The 16722-nt window shown below is 48.5% G+C and overlaps 1 long non-coding RNA gene across 3 annotated transcripts; it reads left to right on the top strand.

Moving 5' to 3' along the window:
- The first annotated feature begins 204 nt into the window (after positions 1 to 204).
- Positions 205 to 16608, top strand: LOC106630139 (uncharacterized). Of its 3 annotated transcripts, none has more exons than XR_012581699.1 (6): positions 205 to 1558; positions 2828 to 2948; positions 5494 to 5551; positions 6018 to 7506; positions 12571 to 12646; positions 16328 to 16607. It is a non-coding gene; the product is annotated as an uncharacterized LOC106630139 (long non-coding RNA). The 3 variants fall into 3 exon arrangements; XR_003382401.2 differs by having other exon boundaries at positions 5494 to 6175; positions 7266 to 7506; positions 16328 to 16603; XR_012581698.1 differs by having other exon boundaries at positions 5494 to 7506; positions 16328 to 16608.
- The last annotated feature ends 114 nt before the right edge of the window (positions 16609 to 16722 follow it).

Genomic DNA, 16722 nt, shown 5'->3' with positions numbered 1-16722 from the left:
AGCCTGCAGCACTTGATGGGGACCAGGGGTTCTGAGAGGAACCAGGAGGATTTTAGGGGGACTGAGGACTTGGAGGGCAGCCAAGGGGACTTGAGAGGGACCAGGGGATTTGAGGGGCCCTAAGGGAAGCCAAGAGGACTCAGGGGGGATCAGGGGATCTGAGAGGATGTGAGGGGGACAGGGGGTACTCAAGGAGGGTTGGGAGTCAGGGGGACCTGAAAAATGCTGGAACTTGAGCAGGACCAGGGGTTCTGAGGGGAGCCAGGGGCACTGAGGGTCACAGGATTTGTCTGAAGGGAGCCTGCAGCTCGAGCCAGATGTGCAATCCTGACACAGATCAGAGCACACACAGGTAATGGTTGCAAAAACACACTTAGCTCCTTCTCAGTGTTACCACAACTCAACACCTCCCAAAAGTCCAGAGCCTTACTCAGACCATGGCACGCTTTGCCTGGGACACAGCTGAAATATTCCAAGCACAATGCACAAGAAGCATTCATCTCTGGGATAAATCTCACTTAGTGAAGTTTTTGGAACCAGTACAGTCATGTCTTGGTAACATGAAGAAAATCAACAAGAGAGCAGCCAGATTCCCTTAAAATGATGTTTGGGATACAAGTGGGCTTGTTGCCTTGCTCCTCCTGGAAGCATCTCCTTTGGAGAGACTGAATGTGGTAAAATGTAAAAGGCTGCAGCACTTCCTGTGTTAAAAAAGCTGATTTTTAATGACCTGCTCTATTACCATCCCAGCAGACTGGGGTTTGTATGTGCAGCTGGGAATCTATTTTTGTGCTCTGCATGAGTATTGGGGCAGGTTTCAGGGTTGGGACCTCAGAGAAGTAAATCAAAACTAAATCAAAACTCTGCTTAAGGACTCTAACTGTCTCCTGTGGAGCTTAAAGTCTCTTTTTATTACTGGAATGCTTTTTCACAGAACTGGAAGTTTAGTGTTTCTGAGGCTTTCCTAAGTGAGGGCAAGAGTTATTACAGTAAAGGTATAACCTTTATTACTATATCATGTTATACCTATATAATATATAGGTATAGGTATATACCTATATATGTATTATATAGGTATAACCTATATAATTCTTTATTACAGTTTTTATACCATCCAGCTAACTTTCCTGAATTCATTGATTATTATTTTCCCTGCTGAAACAGATTCTGTAATTAATGGTTTGTATCTTTTCGTGCCAGGCTGGAGGGGGCTTGGAACAACCTGGACTAGTGGAAGATGTCCCTGCTGGTGCCAAGGCCAGCTGAAGGATGATATTTTCCTTACTGGGACACATGCCCTGTTTGTCTCCAGTACTTTTGTGGAAGAAACCAACATTTTCTCGTTTATCCGCGCAGAGGGGGCAGCGCTGATGCCCCGTTCAGGCTGGGATCCCGGGGCTGCCTGCCCTCCTGGCCCTGGCAGGGGCGCGGCAGTGCCATTCGTGTCCCTCTGTCCCCGTCCTGCCCTTCCTGCAGCGCGCTGGGCGTGGGACGGGCGCCGAGAATGCCGTGGGAGCGCAGGAAGCGCCGATCAGGGCCAGGCGAGCGGGGATGGCCGGTGAGGAACCTTTGGTGCAGGATGTCGGCTGGGTGCGGTGGGGAGGGAGCTGCTCCTGCTCACGCTGCCCAGGGAAGGAGATAAACCCGCCCTGCGCGGGGGTTTCACACTCACAGCCTCGGTGCCTTCCATGCTGGGGGAGTTTGATAAACAAAGGTAAAAGGCTCTAAGGTTTGTCACAAGGAGCCTGCCAGGCTCAGAGCCGAGCCCTGGGTCCCCATCCCTGACTCTGGGTGCGCTTCCTTCCCCCTCGCCTTCTCCTCCTTTTCCTGCTGTCCCAGTGACAGGGCAGTTCCCTTCCTCCCGCGAATAACCCAGTGTGACAAGGACACTGAGCCCTGTGACACAGCAGGGACAATCCCAGGGCAGTTTCCTACCCTGCCGTAATCTGCCCTGCATCTGAATTTACAAAACAGTTTGACTTGGGAAAAACAAAAGTTCATGCGCTGAACAGGTCCAGGTCAAGGCTGGGGCATGTTTGTAAATGTGTACAAGCACAAGGTTTTGTGCTTCCACAACATTTAGGAAATGTATTTCCGTTAAGTTCTGAGGGTTTTGGACCCTTACAAGCTGGAAGTGCATCCTCCAAGAGCCAAGGTTGCTTCAGGCTCTTTGGTGAAATGAAGCTGTGCCGTGTGTCAGAGCTGAACCAGAGGAGCTGAGGGGAATTGCCTGCCCTGGGGGATGCATCCACTGCTGGAGTGAGCCTGAGGATGATCAGAGGCACGGATCTGCTGGGAGGAAAGGCTGGAGAGCTGGGATTGCTCAGCCTGGAGGAGCTTTGGGGTGACCTCACTGAGGCCTCCTCTGAAGGGGCTACAGGAAGGATGGAGTGGGACTATTTCCAAGGGATGGAGGAACAGCACACAGGGAATGGTTCCCACTGCCAGAGGGCAGGGATGGGTGGGACATTGGGAATTGGGAATTCCCTGGCAGGGTGGGCAGGCCCTGGCACAGCTGTGGCTGCCCTTGGATCCCTGGCAGTGCTCAGGGCCAGGCTGGACACTGGAGCTTGGAGCAGCTGGGACACTGGGAGGTGTCCCTGCCATGGCTGGGGTGGGGCTGGATGGGATTTAAGGTCCTTCCAACCCACACCATTCCATGATTCTGTGTATTCTGGTTAATCAGAATGTGGTGCAGGTAGGTTTTGTCCTTGGCAGTATTTTCCCCTCTCATCCCACATCCTTTGCTGCAGCCCAAGGAGGGCAGAGCTGGTGCCAGCTCCATCTCACAGAGCTCCCTCCCTGTCCCCTTCTCCACCCCCTGCAGGAGCCAGGACATTCTGGGAAGCTCCCAAGGTTTGCATCACACTTCTGCCACAGCTGACTTGGACCCACTGGAGCTGGAAGCGAGGCTTGGTGCAGGCAGTGGCTCTGAAAAGCATTCTGAGGTTTGCATTTTCCTTTTTCATACATCAAGTGCTTGTTCAGTGCCAATTATCTCTAATTAGTTTCATATTTGGAGGCGATTTCTATATCCTCTGTATACACCAGACCTCACTGGCTCACAATCATTACCAGCTGTCTGTAATTTAATACAGTGAAATTGGACAAAACTCACTTTATTTGGTTGTGCAACTTTTCCAGTTTTAACTTCACCATCTTGTTGTAGTTATGAACAAGTTCTGTTACTTGATTTTAACTGATTTGGGATTTAGTCTCAATAATTAATCCCAAGAATTTGTTTTTAATGACTCTCCAAATATTTTGCTGGCTAAACCATGAATTGGTCACCTTTTAATGCTTTGCTGGACTGACCTTACCTATAGGAATAAAATATGGGTATTGATTTAGTGAGGCTCATTTTTTCCAGGAAAATTTGGGTTTGAAGGCTTCTGATTAGCTTTAAATCACAAATAAGATTTTTTTTTTTTAAGAAATATTTGTATTTTGTGTCAGCAGCAGTTCTGTCACTCCAGGCCCTTGCAAATTGTCCATCTTTCCTGTAGCTCCTTTCAGGTACCAGAGGGCCATAATTAGGTGACCCCAGCACTTGACTTTTAAGGGACAATATTTGAGTCAGCCAGGAAGGTCTGGTAACACCTTCTGGCCAAAACCAAGCTCATTGATGCTGTTTGCATTATTTTGTGTGTTTTTATGTTGGGTTTAAAATGTGTGCCAAGGTCCTGCACATCTGAAATGGCACCAGGAAGTTTCTGAGCTCTCTTAGCTGCTGTTCCCACTTTCCCAGTGAATTATCCACCAGCACTTCTGCTGCTGTTGCCTGAAGGTTCATGGTGTGAAGTCACCTTCAGTGCCCCATTTCATTCAGTTTGGGGTTTTTACTGTCTCAAACCAACACTTCTGCAGTGTCAGACATTCCCACACAGAAAAATCCCCTGGTGAACCCAGTGAAACAGAGAAGCTCAGAAACTCCAAGCCCGTCAGCATTTACAGGATCCTCTTTTACTGCACTTCCCCAAAAGTTGTTTTGCAAGGAAGTTGGAATGAATCTGCCACGACCTTACCCAGGAAAGTGAGAGGACATGGGTTATAAACAGGGAGTCAATCATTGCAGATGATCACCGTGATACAGAACATTGGCAAACCTCTCTGGGATAATTGCCTTTGAATCCTGGAGCTGTTCTGGAACAGAGAAACCTTTCCAGACAAACAAATCCCTTCCATGGCCAGTGAGCTGCCATCACCCAGAGCCAGGAATAAACATGGGCAGTAAATAATCCCTGTTAATAACCTGAAATCACCGTGGTGCCTCGTGAAACTGTAACAAAAGCGTGTGGGATCATGCTCAGGCCTGTTTAAAAACAAACAGTAATTAAAGCAGCCCTTTGGAGCTGAGCTGCTGAGGGGAATATTTGCCTTTTGGAGTGCTTGCTGGCTGTCACAGGGGAGCTCAGCTGGGATGTTTGGTTGTTGGACAGCTCTTGCAGCACTTCTGCCTCTCCAGAGATGTTTGGGCAGATCCCTAAAAGATGGGAATCTGCAATGAAACCTCCAGCACTGCCCAGGTGGAATTGCTGGCAGGTGATGGATGTGAAGGCACAACCCCCTCACCCCACAAAACTTTAATTTGTTTGAGGCTAACATTTACTTACCTGACAGCAACAAAAGTCCCCTTGTAATGCTGACTTTGTGACACTGATTCTGTAAAGATTCAGTGCACGTCCCTGTGAAAGGGCTGCAACAGCACAATAACTTGGGAGGTGTTTGGTTGCACAATGTTTGGAGAAGGCATTAAATATTTGCACAGCGAGGGGGGGATGCCTCAGGGATGTTTGGAACAAGGTGAGGACGGCAGAGGGATTCTCACCAAAATTCCCCAGCACTGTCTCAGCAGCCACCCCTCTCTGCAAGGTGGCAGTGGCCCCTCAGAGAAAGGAATTTTCCATGTCCTGCTCATGGAACCCTCTCTGTCCCCTCTCTGTGCCCCTTTCCAGGAGCTGGGGATGCTGAGCTCTGAGGTTCCTTTCATCAAAACCCAGAAGGGACAGAAACCCCTGTGGGGACAGCCCTGAAATGTCACTGCTCTGGGCACACCCCAAAGGGGATCCCAACGTTATTGATTTCAGAATTGTTAACAGCTCTTAGACAAAATAAAGCACAAAAATATTCCTCATTGAGACCTTCCTTGAGGAGCTGGGGATGTTATTTAGAGTGGAAAACAGGTAGAATTTATTGTTTATTGTGTTTTAAGAAGAATTTGTGTTGCAGGGAGATTAATTAACTTAAATGAGGCATTTTATCTTCACATACAAATTTTGTACTTAGGTTTTTTAAAGGTTTGCTCAAAGTTAAACACAGCCTGTATTTATGTCAGTAGATACATAAATTACTCATGGAATTATTCATTGAACTTGATGATGTTGGAGATCTTTTCCAGCCTTAATGATTCTGGGATTCTATTACCCAATTTCCAGCTCACCCTATAAAGTGTGTGATGACAGTTTGCAGGTTTTTAATTTCACTCTTCTGCAGGATTTCCAGTAACCAGGTGATTGAAGCAGACTGAGCACCCTGACAGCAGGAAAGGCAGGTTAGTCTTCAGGAACCCCTACAATTATTTCACAGAACAAATCCAAATCCACATTGTGATTTGTCTGTACTGCAAAGTTCATATTTGGTTATTGTAGGCACCACTCCTGGGACTTAAAAATCAACCAGGATTGCATTTTAGTCTGAGGATTAGATGGACATGGAATTAAAACAGAGCAACTATGTGCAGTTCTTTAAGTAATTAATGTATGTAAAATCTCATTTCCATACTGATGCGTGGTTTGGTTTCTCTCATCTCACTTTGATCAGTGAATTACCTCACAATAATCTCATTTTCTTGGTTGTGATTAGCAATAACTCCTCCTTTGTTCTGTTCTGCATCACTGTGTGTTCCCAGAACTTCTGAGAAAAGGATCTTTTTCCCTGGATTAGTCACGGTGTTTGGACAAACATGGCCTTGTTTCCTCAAGAAATGTATCAGCACCGCTGTGTTTATTTCTCCACAGCCTTAACCAGCAGGAGGATGGGGGAGCCCAGCTGAACCTTTGGATGTAAAAATCTGGTGAAATCTCAGCTTTTCCAAAGCTCAGTGTGGGCAGTGTGGTGCTTTCATGAGTGTGGAGTGCCTGGCCAGTGTTGATCCTGTACAAGCTCCAAGGGAAGGGTGAGAGCTGTGAGCTCAGCGTGCTTTGATCCATCCAGCAGCTGCCCAAGGGACTTCCAGACATGCCAGGCCCCAGGAGCAGCTTGTGGAGAGGGCACAGAATAAAATTCCACAACTCTGGAGGCATTTTTCTTTGGAAAAAAAAATTAATTAACTCATCCTGGACATGGTTTTTAACCCAAATCCCTCCCTGGGAGGGTGGGGAAGGGCTGGGATGGATTCCCAGAGCAGCTGGGGCTGCCCCTGCATCCCTGGCAGTGCCAAGGCCGAGGGAGGTGTCCCTGCCATGCCAGGGCTGGGAATGACAGATTTAATGCCCCTTCCAACCCATCCAGTCTGGAGTTCCATAATTCTGTGAACATCTGAAGGTACCAAAGGCCCATTTTCCAAGCCAGAGCCACCATTTAGACATTAAATAGACATTGAGACATGAACTGTTCCCAATTTCTTTTGCTGTCTCTCCTGCAAACTCTCACTTGACAGGAAAACCAGCAAACCTGGGTGCCCCTGGCAGCATTTCTGGTGCATCCCTCAGGGCATGCTGAGTACAGGGCATGCTGAGCTCAGCCCTGTCACTCCTCTCTGGGATGGGGCCAGAATTGTGGAATTTTATTCTTCCAGGTATTGGTGTTACAGAGTGTGCTGAACTATTTGTATGGATGAAATGGATGAAGTTATCCCAGATTAAATAATTTGCTGCCAGTTAAGAGCCTGGTGCTATAATTTTTTTATTAAATATAGGTCTCTTTAAATTGGTGATGTGTTGACAAACACCACAGTGCCACATCTATATAAATTATAAATCAACATATACATGTATTTAATGAGAGAGATGTAACCCATGATTGAAGTGATATTGTGGGTGAATCCCTGATATCATCCACCTTTCCCTCTGAAAGGGTTTTTAATTGAGTGTTTAATTGTCCAAACAAATAGAGAAAGTTTAAGGGAAATTCTTACATAGAGGAAAAAGGGAGAACTTTCCCTTTTTTCTGTGCAAGCCTTTGCAGAGTTTCCCTGCAGAAAGCTCCAACCTGTGTTGACATTTTGGTTTCCTTCTTTCCCTCATCCTGGCTGCCCTCGGTTCCAGAGGAGAACAATGGAGGGGAGTGAGTGCTGAGGGCATTTCCAGCACAATGATGGGAAATGCTCCATCAGCACAGAGCCCTTCTCCCTGCCCTGCTGGATCCTCTGGCTCCAGAGCCTCTGCCCCAGGGGAATGGTGACCATGGAAAACTCCTGGATTGCAGGGACACCGTTGGGAGGCACAGGGAACCTCAGGATCCTTTCCTGCTGCCGGGGGACTTACACTGATTCCAACAGCTCCAAAGGTCAGAGATTTATTGTTAATGAATTGTTTTTCCAGCCTTCTTAACTCTGATGATCAGCTTTCCATATTTGTGGTGATGGCAGGGTTTCAGAGGTACCTCATTTATACCCGAATTTGATTCAGGTTTGATTTGCCATTTCTTAGCCAGACTCTTCAAAGGGAGGGGAGTGATGTTAATATTTCACATGGCTGGGGAGGAAATGCCTGGCACTCCCAGGGGAAGAGTCACAGCACCTGTGCTGAACTCACCCAGAGTTTTGGCAGGAATGATCTCATTGCTCATTGTGAGTGGAACAGAAAACAATTCTGACACAGAGCAAGAGAAGCCTGGCTCAGGAGGTGCCATCACTGCAGTCAGAGAAGGTTTCAGTGAGCTGAAAGAGAAACAGGTTGTGTGTTAAAAGAAATGTCAGGGGGTAGAAGATCAATACCAAAATCAAACCAAATCAATTCTTCCTTCTTTTATTTTTGCTGTGTTTCCATCTTTCCATTTGCTGTGTTTCCTTTCCAAAGCAAGGAAGGGGCAGGAGTTTAGGAGAGTCTGGTTCAGGTCAGTCTTGCTCATAAAGCAATGTGGGTTCCCTGATCAATTTATTTAATTAACAAAAAATGCAGAATTTGAGAAGCTGTTGGATAGTTGTGCATTTTTCTGCAGCTGGCTGCAGGAGACTTTTCTCAGACTGTTGCCTGAAGGTTGGGGGTGTCCAGCCTGGAGAAAGAAAAAGATCTGGGGAGATTTAATTGGGAATTCCAGGACTTAAAGGGATTTAACTGGAGCCTTCCAAGACCTAAAGGGAGCCTGAAAGAGCTGCAGAGGGACCTTGGACAGGGACCTGGAGTGCCAGGACAAGGGGGAATGGCTTTAAACTAATGGAGGAGAGAATTAGATGGGATCTTGGGAAGGAATTGCTCCCTCTGAGGGTGGCAGGGTTGGGATGGATTCCCAGAGCAGCTGGGGCTGCCCCTGCATCCCTGGCAGTGCCCAGGGCCAGGCTGGACACTGGGGACAGTGGGAGGTGTCCCTGCCATGGCAGGGTGGGGCTGGAGGAGCTTTAAGGCCCTTCCATCCCAAACCACTCCATGATTCCCACCCAGAGAGAGCCTGGTTATGGAGCCAGCAGTGCCTGGGGGCTCAGGCACCTTCCCAGCTGTTGGTCAGAACAGGAATTGCAGAGATTTTATCTGGTTTTGCTGGCTCATCCCTTAGCTGAGAGGTGATGGGAACAACCACAGGAGCATCCCCAAGCCCTGGGGGGGGACACTTTGGGACAGGGACACTTTGGGAATGGGACACTTTGGGAGTGGGACACTTTGGGAGTGGGACACTCTGGGAGTGGGACACTTTGGGAGTGGGACACTTTAGGAGTGGGACACTTTAGGAGTGGGACAATTTGGGAATGGGACACTTTGGGAGTGGGACACTTTAGGAGCGGGACACTTTGGGAGCGGGACACTTTGGGAGCGGGACACTCTGGGAGCGGGACACTCTGGGAGCGGGACACTCTGGGAGCGGGACACTCTGGGAATGGGACACTTTGGGAGTGGGACACTTTGGGAGTGGGACGCTTTAGGAATGGGACGCTTTGGGAGTGGGACGCTTTGGGAGTGGGACGCTTTGGGAGTGGGACGCTCTGGGAATGGGACACTCTGGGAATGGGACACTTTGGGAGTGGGACGCTTTGGGACTGGGACACTTTGGGAGTGGGACACTATGGGAGTGGGACACTTTGGGAATGGGACACTCTGGGACTGGGACACTTTGGGAGTGGGACACTTTGGGAGTGGGACACTTTGGGAATGGGACACTTTGGGAGTGGGACACTTTGGGAGTGGGACACTTTGGGAATGGGACACTTTGGGAGTGGGACACTTTGGGAATGGGACACTTTGGGAGTGGGACGCTTTGGGAATGGGACACTTTGGGAGTGGGACGCTTTGGGAATGGGACACTTTAGGAGTGGGACACCTTGGGAGTGGGACACCTTGGGAATGGGACACTTTGGGACTGGGACACTTTGGGAATGGGACACTTTGGGAATGGGACACTTTGGGACTGGGACACTTTGGGAATGGGACACTCTGGGACTGGGACACTTTGGGAGTGGGACACTTTGGGAATGGGACACTCTGGGAATGGGACACTTTGGGAGTGGGACACTCTGGGAATGGGACACTCTGGGAGTGGGACACTTTGGGACTGGGACACTATGGGAGTGGGACACTTTGGGAGTGGGACACTTTGGGAGTGGGACACTGGGAGTGGGACACTGGGAGTGGGACACTTTGGGAGTGGGACACTTTGGGAGTGGGACACTTTGGGAATGGGACACTTTAGGAGTGGGACACTTTGGGAGTGGGACACTTTGGGAGTGGGACACTCTGGGAGTGGGACACTCTGGGAGTGGGACACTCTGGGAGTGGGACACTTTGGGAGTGGGACACTGGGAGTGGGACACTCTGGGAGTGGGACACTCTGGGAGTGGGACACTCTGGGAGTGGGACACTTTAGGAGTGGGACACTTTGGGATTGGGACACTGGGAGTGGGATACTGGGACTGGGACGCTTTGGGAATGGGACACTTTGGGAGTGGGACACTTTGGGACAGGGACACTTTGGGAGTGGGACACTTTGGGACAGGGACACTTTGGGACAGGAACGCTTTGGGAGTGGCACTTTAATACCCATTATTGGCTTTGAGGCTTATCCTGAGCCAACAGAACCAACAATAAATTGTCACTTCAGGGCCAGCATTTAGAGCCAGCTCAGAGAAATGCAGGATGGCTGTGGCAGGTATTAAACACCCTGAATAAACCCTGCAGGAGGATCCCAGGGTAACAATGCCTGCTTGCCAAATCTGTTTGCAGAGTGCACAAAGCAACCAGGAGGGCATTGCAGCAGCACAAAGGTTTCCTTGCAGATCCACCGCAGGCTGCTGTGTCAGCAGAGCTGTTTGCTGGTGCTTTTCTTCCAGCCCCAAAGTTGGACCGGGCCAGGCACTGCATCCACAGGGACTGGGATGCTGTGGCTGCAGGACAGACCCCAGCCAAGGCCCCAGGGAGCCACTTGTGCTGTCTGGAACTCATTTATTTTTCCTCATTTCCTTGAAGAAGTCTATGGAGGGCAGTGACTCATCCAGGCCCTCTTCCCAATCCCGAGGGATTTGTGTTTGTTTCCCATTTCCTGGAAGCACTCGGTGTTTGGGGAAGGTTGCTGGGCCACAAGGGAGGAGCTGCTGGACTCCACCCACAGCCACTCTCAGGCATTTTCTGCTGGGTGCAACTCCCTGAGAATCCCAGCCCTCCAGCCTGGTGGGGAAATCACTTTTCCTCTGGGGCACACAGGGTGTGAGGCCGGCTCTGGGAAATATTCCCAGGGAAGGAAGGCTGGGAATGTGCTGACAGCAGCACTGCTCTTTCAGGTGTCACTGTAAGAAGCTTATGAAAAGCTCCAGTTTTGCTTGGTGAGCAGAAAGTGCAGCAAAATGGGCTGGGAATGTGAGGAGTAGAAGCTGAAATGATGTTGGGACAGCTCGGGCTGGAGGCAGGAATGCTCAGCAGGGAAGGAACAGGCAGCCTTAAAAGGAAAACTTAACATGTGAATTCCAAACAAAAAATGATACAAAGCTGATGAATTATGAGCAATTTGCAGAGTGACTTTGGTGAAGTGACTTTGGAAAAGAAGGGTTTGGATTCCTGAGGATGCAGATTTGGAGACCCTGAGTGTCAGAGCTGGGATCTGAGTTTGGGGGTGCTGCCATCCCCTCCCCAGCAGCAGAGCAGGGCTCAGAGTGCTCCTCCCAGCCCTTATCTCCCGTGCATCTGCTGGCTCTCATTCCCTGCAGCAATCAGATTTCAAGCAGCTATAAAAGCCCTCAGCAGTTGTTTCTCCTCGTTTGGTGGGCATGTAAACTCAGGGGAGCCAAGGCAAACCCCCCAGCAGAGCCCAGGGGTGCAATCAGTCCCCAAGGAACGAGGTCCTTTCCCAGAGGGCTCGTGTCAGCTGGATCCAGGGAGCTCAGCCGGGGCTGCTGCAGCCAAGGCTGCCCCAGAGCTCCCATTGTTGGGGTGCAACATAAGAAGGGTGAGCTCAGGCTTTGCCAGCAAGCTCACACAAGGAAGCAAACCCTCCAGCTGCAGGATGGGATGTCCTTACTTGGCCTGGCTCTCTAAAGCAGGATTTTTATCTGTTCCTTTTCCTGAGTTCAGTTTTCCCTCCCCATTTTCCATTCCCTATCGCTTTCCAGAGCCTTGCCCTTGGCGCTTGTTGTCAGATGTCAGATATTTGAACTTGGAGCTGATTTTCTATGAATGCTTTGTGGTTGTGGATCTCAAATTTCCAGGGGAAAAAAAAAAAAAACCAACCCAAAAGCTGTATTTGCCTTCCAGATAAGAGAGAAAAAGAAAACTTCATTTATTTTCTCTCCAATTTCTTCTAATCTGACTTCATCTCCTGGTTGCCATGTGAGGAGTGGTGGAGTCCCCATCCATGAAGTGTTTAAAAATCCTGAGGATGTGATTTACTGCTGGGTTAACAGCTGGACTGATGGTCCTGGAGGCCTTTTCCAACCTTTGGGATTCTGGGATGATTCTAAAAGGACAAAGAACTTGTTGTTCAAAAGGGTTCCAGCTCCTCTGAGTGTAACCAAAGCAGATTCCACAGGAGCTGTCCATGCCAGGTCAGTGTGGTGGGATTTCCTCCCCCATGCAAGGAGAATTTGGTTTATATGTACAATTCATTTAAATATTTGGTTTATATGTGCAATTCAGTAATTTCAATATTAATATCAATGGGAATGTTGTTCCCACTGGAAGCAGGGAGAGGTGAAATCCCATGTGCCCCCCACATCTCTGGGATCAGTTCCTTGTGCTGCTGGTAAGGGGTGGGTGGAATTCAGGATTTGCCTAAATGGAAAAGGTAAATACAGAAATAAACCAAGCTGTGAGGGAAAGGTTCTCCAAGCACAGCAAAATCTCCACTAAAACCATCTAGAACTTGCTTTACTCATTTCCCTCTGCTCAAACCAGGTTGTTTTCAAGGAATTCTGTTCTTCTCCACCTTTTCAAGGACATGTGGAGCCCAGGAGCAGCTCAGAGCCAGGTGGTGAAAGCCCAGCACCATTTCCCTGCCTTGAGGGAGGAAGGTGAGTCCTGGAGCTCCCTAAGAAATGACAGATTTTCCAAGCCAGGGAAGCTGGAATGGCCTTTCCTTGACACTCTGGGTTAGGAATAACTCCCTTCACGTTTCCTGAGGGGGATGAGCTGGCTGTGGTGCCAGGAAAGGTGAGGGGAGTATTCCAGTTACTCACCTGGATTTATTCACTTGTCAGTTATGGGGAACAACTCTCGTTTCCTTCTGCCAGGCCATGAATGATACTGAGGAAATTGTTTGCACTGGGAAACCACAAGGTGGGGAGGTCAGGGATATAAAAATGCAAAGAATTGTAATCTGTCAGTGAAACTGAAATCAAGTGTTGAGCAAGATGCTTCTAAAGGAAACAATATATTTTCAGAATTAGATCACAAGGGATTTTTTTTCTTGCTGTGCAGAATAATTTCTCATTCACTCTTTGAAGGAAATGAAAAAGAAAATTGCATTTCACCTCACTCTCCAGCCCCTTACTTTAACAAATACTTAGGCAGAATTTCTTATCCTCTAATTTGAATTATCAGTTTGTGAAATGCTTTTTTCCTCCCCTCTCCAGCTTGTTTCCAATTCTTTGCCTATAAGGAAATGATTATGCTCCCCCTTTCCCACCTTTTCTCTTTTCCTCAAAATTAGAGCTTTCTGTATTTTTTCCCCGTGGTATCACTTTCCTGGGTTATGAAGCAAAGCTTCATACTCAGAGATAAGGCTGGATATGTGGAGATGACTCAGGATTATTGGAATAATTGTGATTTTTCATTTTTGGTTTTATTTTAAACCGTCTCAACCCAGTGAGAATATTTAACATAGCCATGTCAACTACAGGGATAGAATTTACTTGAATTTCCTCAGCTCCAAGGCCTGGGAGAGCTGGTGAGAAGGAATTCCACTGAGGGGAGGAATGAATTGAAAGTGAGGGATCAGGTGTATCATCAAAGGAATTCAAGCTCAGGGAACAACAGGGCCACTGAATCAAAGTTGTTTGCTTGGAAAGTTCTCCAGGCTGCAGCAGAGAGAAGGGAAGAATTCCAGCCCACCTCAGGCAGGTCTTGGAAAGGCTCCAGCAGAGTTCAGGGCAGAGGAAATGCCTGAGGAGGAGCTGCTGGATGTGCAGAAATGCTCAGCCTTGGGCAGGACAAGAGCAGGAGATGTGCCTGGGAATGGAGGAACTGAGGGAGAGAACAGAGCTGAGAGGGCCTGCAGGAGCCTGGGGAGAGGAGCTGGGTCCTTGGCTGTGGGAACAGGAGGGTTCCTGTGCTTGCAGGGATGCACTGCCAGGGAGCAGCTCCCTCTGGCACCCATTCCAGCACTGCCTTCTCCAGAGGATGAGGAGCCCTGGGACAGTGAGCTCTCCTTGGCCTTCAGCCAGGGCAGGGGAGCAGAGCCCTTGGCCAGGGTGGGAACTTCATTCCCAGGGCACTGAGCCTGGGTGGCACCACCCTGCAGCATCTGAGTCAGGATCACAGCTCCCTCCTGAAATTCCAGGGCTGAGCTATGGAACCCTTCATGTCCTGGAACCCTTCATGTCCTGAAACCCTTCGTGTCCTGGAGCCCTTCATGTCCTGGAACCCTTCATGTCCTGGAACCCTTCATGTCCTGGAATCCTTCATGTCCTGGAGCCCTTCGTGTCCTGGAATCCTTCATGTCCTGAAACCCTCCATGTCCTGGAACCCTTCATGTCCTTCATGTCCATTCTGCTGGAAGAAACATGAGAGTTTTAAGAAGTGTGAATGTTTGAGAAGGGAAACATTCATCTTTTCAAAGATGAACTATGGAAATGCTCAGTGGCTCTCAGGAACTGTTGTTGTTCACTATTTCCACCAAATCACCTGGGGATTTTTAGAACTTAGCACTGTTAAGGTCCACCAGGAGGAATTTGTGTATCCTGAGGAAGACAGGCACAAAGGGAAAGTTGTGCACGGAACCAAGTTCAAGTGTTACCCAGAAATTCAGGTACAGTCCCCACAGCCCTCTGAATTCCCAGAATCACAGAATCCCAGACTGGTTTGGGTGGGAAGGGACCTTAAAATCATCTCATCCCACACCTTCCACTGGACCAGGCAGCTCCAAACCCTGTCCAGCCTGGTTTGGAACATCAGAACAATCTCCTGGAAGTGCTGCCTTGGCAGCTGCACATCATTAATGGTGCTCCTGGGGGGGTTTTCACTCCATTACCTGAGCTGGCTTTGGAGAAGGAGCCCGGCAGCAGCTGCCCTTGGGAGGAGCTGTGAATCTCAGGGAGGATCAGAACAATATTGAGCACTATTAACAGCAGGAGCCACAAACCCACCCCAGCTGTGCTCGTGGCACTCAGCAGAGGCAGGAGCTGTGTGTGTGGCACTGGATCCCTCCCAGCCACAGGAGCTTCCTTAAGCCAGGATCTTTGCTCTCCGAGAGGGCAGAAACGCTTCCTCAGCCTCTTCCCAGCACTCTGAACAAGTCAGACTTGCCTTGGGATGCTGCACAAACACCCAGTCATGTTTGAGTGAGACACAGAGGTTTGTAATAACCCATTCCTCAGCACATGGAGGGGTTAAAAACTGTTTGCATGCCCGTGTATGACAGATCCCTCATCCTTTGGGGGGAAGTATGAGAGTTTTCCTTCAGGAAATGGATAATGGGGCAATGATGGTGGAGTCAGTTTAATCATGTGGAACACAGCTCCTGCTTCACTGCAGTTTGATGCATCTCCCCAAAGGCAGCACTGCCTCTGAGCAGCTGAACCCTGAAATTCTTCCTTGTTTCCTGGGAGTGTTTGCTGTCCTGAGCGCTCCCTGCACCTGATCTGGGCAAGGAGGGGAGGCCACGAGGGTTTTATGGCCCCCATAAAGTTCTGTGCACAGCATTTCCTCCATCTGCTGCTGCTAACCACAGCATTTGGCATCATATGGCACTTTAAGTGCTCTGATTTATGGGGAGGCAGCAACTGCATCTGTAACCAACATTCTAAAGCCTCAGTTTAATAGCAATCTTCTGCATTTATCTGGGATGTAAACACTCACTGCAATGCATGTGAGCTCACAGGAACATCACAGCCAGCCAAGGGGAAGGTGGAGGTGATGGGGGAAAGGCAAATACTGGGAATTTACAAATGCAAAACTTTCTTTTGTTCCTGTTAAATATTCTGGGTGCATGGCTGTAATTTCTCACTCTCTGACAAAGAGCCTGATGTTACACAGAACAAGATAAACACAACCCCAGGCTCGATTTAGCTTTGCTCCCCACAGTTATCTGTTCTGTGGATAGAAATTGTCTCCCTGGAATCAGGAAACTCCAGGGGGCACTGCAGGGACAATTATCTTTGAGCTCCCTCAAGTGGCAATGAAACCTTGGAGTTTGTCACTGGAACCCTCGAGTTTTTACAAAACCCCTCGAGTTTGTCACAGAAATCCTCGAGTTTGTCCCTGGAACCCTTGAGTTTTTACAAAATCCCTTGAATTTGTCACTGAAACTCTCTAATTTTTTAGAAAACCTCTTGAGTTTGTCACTGAAATCCTCGAGTTTATCACTGAAACTCTTCAATTGGTTGCATAACTGCTTTTCCAAGGAATCCCTGTAATTTCAGACCATGTTTTTCACAGCCACTGTGGTAACCTGAGGTGCTCAGATTTCAAGGAACCTAAAGGAGTTTGGAGCAGTTGAACATGATTCATGTAATATCACATTTCTCTTTTGGCAGGTCTCTGAACAGACATGTACCAAGTGAAATGAAGTGATTTGTGTCCCAGAGGAGTCTGCACTGATTCACAACATGATACCTGCATGTTTGGAGAGGTTGTTTTGACTTTCTTCCATGGTTCCTGACCAAATTCATGACAGGGTGACTGGGAGGTGAACTCAGCCCTTTGCTTTCTACACCTTGAAAAGGTGAATAAATTATTATTACCTTGGAAAGGTAAATAAATCTTTTGGCTTAAATCACAAGTGGTTGTGCCTCGTTAAGAACATGTAAACGTGTTTGGGGAAATGTTTACTATGCATGAGGGTGTTGGGTGTTGTGAGGGTCCCCAGGACAAGGTGAGAGATGAGAATTGACTCCATGTTTCAGAATGCTGATTTATTATTTTATATTGT

Source organism: Zonotrichia albicollis, chromosome 9 (genome assembly GCF_047830755.1).
Source record: "Zonotrichia albicollis isolate bZonAlb1 chromosome 9, bZonAlb1.hap1, whole genome shotgun sequence".
In the NCBI taxonomy this organism is placed as follows: Eukaryota; Metazoa; Chordata; class Aves; order Passeriformes; family Passerellidae; genus Zonotrichia; species Zonotrichia albicollis.
The sequence above is the reverse complement of the archived record's forward strand: the minus strand, read 5'-3'. Positions and strand labels throughout refer to the sequence as shown.